Below are 5,940 nucleotides of genomic sequence, written 5' to 3'. Positions count from 1 at the left end.
TATCTCAGATTCTCCAGCATCTGCAGTTCCTACTATCTCTAATACTAAAATATTGTAGTTTTGGATGACCATAGATTGGATTTATTTTTGAACTCTTCAAAAAAGTTATGTTCAGGAAATTCAAACAATGTACATCTGTAGCATTTTGGGAAACAGACAAAGGATATTTCAAGAACTGCCTCCCCCACTGTGGCTAAACACATTTTAAACAGTAAATCTCCACCTGCTTTGGGAACAGTAATGTTCTAAAATACTTAGACAGGGCGGAAAGGAAAGAAATTCCTTGCACTATGCAAGGAAACAAAGCAAAAGTGTTCTCTAAGCTCAAGAAATTAAAGAACTAGTAAAATTAATAAGTACATTAGTACTATAGATAAATGTTTCATATTTGTATAACATTGCTGTATTGATTTATTTTAAAGGAGTTGAAAACCATCCTCTCAGATGACAAATCATTATATATGTAGTGTCTGCCTCGTAAAGATTGATGAAAGTAATTGTTAAGCATTGTATGAACTACTTCATACTCTTTTAAAGCATCTTCAAGATAGGGAAGGTAGTTTCCTACATACAAATACAAATTAATTGTAGGAGGGAAGTAAAGCAAAATTTACTTCCCCAAATCTAATGCTAAATTGTAAAAAGAACAAATGATAGAATATGGAGTATGATTGCTGAACAATGGAGCTTTCCTTGCCTTTACTCTGTGTTCGTTATGAGAGACTCTCCCCATGAATAGAACAGATTTTCCTAACAATTGTTCTCTTCTACTTTTGCCTCTTTGAAAAATTGAGAAACAGACAAAGTGTCATAGTATATTGTAACAAGGTTTAAAAATTGAAAGCATGAGTAGTTGATAGCTAGTTTTTAAAAACATGCAGGAAGAAAGAATAATTGAGGGAATTAAGAATTGTGTTTTTCTAAGATCTTGGAAAAATAATGAGTCCAACGATTATCAATAAAGTGAAGAGTCAAGAGGAGGAAGCTGATTAGCAGTTGAGAAATCATTAACTAGTTATCAGTGACATCAATAGCAAAGTAGATATTGGGTTTTCAGGGTCACTTTTAATGTGACTTTAACATATGCGTGGTGTGAAAGCAGGTTTGATTCATGTTAATAGAATCAGAGATGTTCAGCACAGAAATAGATCCTTCAGTCCAACTAGTCCATGCCAACCAGATATCCCAAATTAATCTAGTCCCATTTGCCAGCATTTGGCCCATATCCCTCTAAACCCTTCCGGTTACAATTACAATATTTGAAAGGCATCTGGATGGGTACATGAATAGGAAGGGTTGAGAGAGATATGAGCCAAATGCTGGCTGGCAAATGAGACTAGATAAGATTGGGGTGTCTGGTCAGCGCGGGCAAGTTGGAACAAAGGGTATGTTTCTGGGCTGTAATGACTCTATGACAGTTCACCACATCCCCAGAAAAGTTCACAGCAATTCATCGATTTTCTTTTCCATTCCCAAAAGTTTAAATGGACGGAAAAATGCAAACTAGTATTTACCATACTCCTTTTGCAGTATTCTTGTTAAAATTATGGACAATATGTTATCAATGACAGCATTCAATTATAATTGCATTTATTTTCATATTTGAGAACGTTTGGAATGATAGAGAAAAATGTAGGGGAGTACCAATACTTGCTCAGTTGGTTTTAGAACTCATGAAATTGTACATAAATTCTAGGGAATTGGTTAGCTCAGTTGGTTGACAGCTAGTTTACGATGCAACGATGACAACAGCCGACTTTAAATTACCATCAAGGACTGTCCTTCTCAACCCCTCTCCTTGCCTGAGACATGGTGACCCTCAGATTAAACCACCACCAGTCATCTCTCTCTAATATGAGAGCAGCCCCATGGATCGATAGGATTATGGTAACTTTTACATAAACACTAATTTTGCTTTATTAGGTATTTCTTTTTAATGCTTACCTTGGAGCAAATTTATCACTGTAAGATCAAAACCATCACCTGAATTGAAAATAAAGTTCTGTAAAAGCACAGCAGATTCACTGGTGTATTAAAGAGTGGTTAACATTTTGATTCCATTTGAGTTCCAAGTAGATGACTAACGATTCCTGTAAATTGTCAGTTCATAAAACATATTCTCCATGAGGTTTTACACAGAAGTGAGCCAGCAAAAAAGTCATCTTTAGGAAAACACAGTTGTGATGGACAGTGTGTTAGACGAAGGTGGTAGTATTAGGCTTAAATGTTCTACTTTTAGAGGTTTATCACTATTTCCAGCACTCTCTGCACAGGAGGCATAAGGTCTGTTATGTTTACAGCAAACTTTAGGAGGAAAGGAAATACACTGTGGAAAATCAAAACCAAAATTTTTGAAGGCGAAATATTTATCCACAGTATTTAGGAAAAGATTAGGATATGTATGCTGTTTTTAGTCATTCAAGTCCCATTGCCTTCACAGACTTTACCATACTTATAATTTAAAAATCCATGTCGTTATGATCATAACTACTTCTTAATTGATAGTTTATTAAAACCACAATATAGAGAACTGAACCAGGAAACGTACCATTTCCTCCAAGGCTGAAGCCAACAAAATTTGGCAACGCAACTTATTTGTATAGATTTAGTCAAGGTATAACATTGGTTCCATGGTTCACTTCAGAACAGGGCTACATAAAATTAAACTTTTGCAGCAGAAAGCCCATTTTAATACATTTGTTGTCTATTGGTAACAGAGATTACAGAGATACTACCTCTCATGCAAGTCATATCTGACCAAAGGCAAACAAACAATTTCAAAGGGAACAAACAATCTCAATTAAAAAGTTAACTTGAGAAAAACAAATTATGAACAAAAACATAATAAGGAGACAAAGAGAAAATAGAGACAGACAGATTTGAGATTTACAGCAAGTTACAATTCTTTCTCACTCATGCAAGGTAGATTTGTTATCTACTGCTCCGATTGTGTATTCTCCAGATAATGCGTTCTGGCTATTAAACAATTTCCATACTCCACACATCTGGAACCTGGGCCAGTATTCTCCACACATGAACATATTTGTCTGCTCTATTTTTCCATTAAACAGCAATTACTTGGCAACCAGAAATGTTCCTGGGAGCCAAACAGTTATTCACATGTACTATTCATCAATCTTACAGATATATGTTTGTACCTAAAAGGTTATTCACACGTAAAGTGTGTTAAACACTGTTTCTGCTTTTAAGCTTATAAAATGAATATTTTGCTAAAATTTCAAAGAAAATTAAACAACAGATTTTAGATTTGGCAAAAGATGCATAGCACATATTTTCTCATATCACAGTTATCCAATTGGTTCCACTTCTCAGTAAGTGTAACTTTCAAAGCTTATCTGAACATTTCAATTTAATTTCACCATCCTTTCAAACAATGTATTCCATACCATAATGTGCATTCTTCAGATAATTACCTTAACTCTGTCTTTTGGGTTACAAATCACCTGCTGGCAGAGATAGTTTCTCCATATCTAATGTTTAATTTCTCTTGAGAAAACAGCTAAAAATTATTTGTTGATATGTAAGGTAAAGTAGATTTTAGAGTATCCTTTAATCCTATAAAGACATTTTGTAAACCTAGATTTATAGCAACACAACACAGCTTTCAAAATATTTACATTAAGCTGATGATGTAAAGATCAGAGGATTTCATTACACATTAGAATTTTAAAAAAATCCCAGTAGATACAAGAAAATGCAGAGCAGCTAGGTCCATGATTCAAGTCCTTTAATCATTCAAATATCTACGAGCTTTCAGTAAATTGCACAATCCACCACAACAACTTATTTATCTATCTACACCAAATTATTTATTTAAACAAAATTTATACATAAAAACTATCAATATGAACCTATCACTGAAAAGAAAAAGAAACACAATTTCCTTAATAAATAGCCACATGATATTAGTATTGAGAAAATATAGCAATATATTACAAAAAAAATACAGTATAATATATGATTCTTTTCCAGTTGCTGATAAATTAATTTTTCCTTTGCATATTGGGTAGAAAATAAGCCAAGTAACCTAAAGTTAAATGAATTAAGCATGTCAATGATAATGCAACATAAATAATCACTAGAGAGGGGCAGCTTAATAAAAATAATTTATATTGATCTCGCATATTTACAGAGAAATTAGCTAGAAATCAAAATTTGACACCAAACCACGTAAGGTGATATTAAATGTGATTAGCTAAAACTTGGTCAAAGATCTTTAACGGGCATTTTAAAAGGAGGAAGGTGGTAGCAGGCTAGAGCATTTTCTGAAAGCAATTTCAGAAGTTATGAATTGGCTAGAGAAGACACAGCCAACTATCATGATGCAATCAATTTAAGGAAGCTCAAAACGCTGGAACTGCAGAAACACCAGTATATAGGATCACTATGGGGCTGGAAGAGATTACAAAGATGGGTATGGATGAAATCATAAGGAAACTAATTATTATAAGTCAGGATATTCATTAGTCAGAAGTCAGCAAAGGTGAGCAAGCATAGAAATGATGAGCTGGTGGTACAGTTTGAGTAAGATCAAAGGTAACAGCCCACCTTAGGCTTCAATGTAGGCATCTGGACAGGAGTACATGAAATAGTCAATAGTAATGAAGGTATAGGTAAGGTTTCACCAGCAGGTGAGCATGGCAGGGATGAAGTCCAGTGATTCTTTAGAGCAAGAAATAGGCAGCTTTCGTGCTAGCCCTATAAGTGGTCAGAAGTTCATCTCACACTCAAATTCAACACAAGGTTACAAATGTTTTGGTTTTGACAACTCCATAGGATTAAAAGTATAATTTATAGTTCCAGATCAACTTAAGAGCTAATGTGGAAACACTCAATTGTTTCCTATTCTGTATTTGTCCAAGTCATGATGATTCAATAGAACGAAGCAAGAGACTGAAGAAGATTTAAGCTCAGAAGTATTGGTGAGAAATAGTAGTCATAAACATTTTGTTGCAGTGATATCATAGCTCATTAGTGGCAGTTTCTTTTAAATGAAACACTACACTAGGTTCACATCCACCGTGAAGCACGTCAGTACCATATGGTCTCCACTACCAACAAGCTGAACTGCTGACCAAACCTTACTGAGCCATTTGACAACTCACCTGGTACATTATTCCAGACACATGCACACTATTGTGAAAACAACAATAAGCCATTGAAGCGTTAATGCTAAATTTATCTGGGAGTTTTATGAGGGTTATGCAAAGAACTGTACGATGTGCTCCATTTCCTCCGCGTTGTGACAGCAGAGCCAAAGGGGGTCCTTTGCTGTGATGCTGTGATGTCTGACTGATGCTTGCACTCCACATAGCTGCAGAACGAGTGACAGTTCACTCGGGAGCCTGCTTAAACCATCACTTGAGGAGACATTTTAACCAAAAAAAAACCAACAAGAGACTCCCAATCCCAGGATTGTGACGCACAACACCTTGTTAGACGAGAAGAATCGCTGCACGTTTAATGTTAAAAATATTTTTTAAAAAATCACTGACTTGATTCCTCTTGCATTACCTCAGGGTGATCACTTTCGGAACGGCTGTCTCGACGATCCCAGGCTTGGTTCAATAGTTCATTGGGCCCATCTCTCTGCCAACATCACCGCTCCCAGTGTACAGTCCTACTCCTTAAAATGAGAGAAAAAAATTCACGCCGGAAGAGGAGCGTGTTCCTGACTAGCTATGAATGACAGTCAAATTACCCAATCAGCTGCGGAAGACTGTTATAATTGACAGTTTTTGTAAACAATCGATGAAGAGGATCCAGCAAAAGGCGGGGCTAGGGTCCCGGGCTGGATGACTTCACCCACTCAGGCGGTGCAGGGTGGGGGCGGGATTTATTGCCATAGTGATGGAATCTCTATGGTCTGTGGTACCCACGCCGCTTTATTATTGGCCACTGAGCTGTCAATTAGTGGGT

The 5,940-nt window shown here is 36.0% G+C and overlaps 1 protein-coding gene across 1 annotated transcript in view; it reads right to left on the bottom strand.

The window, feature by feature from the left end:
- Positions 1-5,673, bottom strand: part of march2 (membrane-associated ring finger (C3HC4) 2) — a 43,707-nt gene extending 38,034 nt beyond the window's left edge. Inside the window, exon 1 of the mRNA XM_020514917.2 lies at positions 5,536-5,673. The gene's annotated coding sequence lies outside the window, so the exon portion shown is untranslated. The remainder of the gene's footprint in view (positions 1-5,535) is intronic.
- Positions 5,674-5,940: the final 267 nt, after the last annotated feature.

This window comes from Rhincodon typus, chromosome 29, assembly GCF_021869965.1.
Source record: "Rhincodon typus isolate 14 chromosome 29, sRhiTyp1.1, whole genome shotgun sequence".
In the NCBI taxonomy this organism is placed as follows: Eukaryota; Metazoa; Chordata; class Chondrichthyes; order Orectolobiformes; family Rhincodontidae; genus Rhincodon; species Rhincodon typus.
Note: the sequence above shows the minus strand (reverse complement) of the source record. Positions and strands in the feature narration are given on the sequence as shown.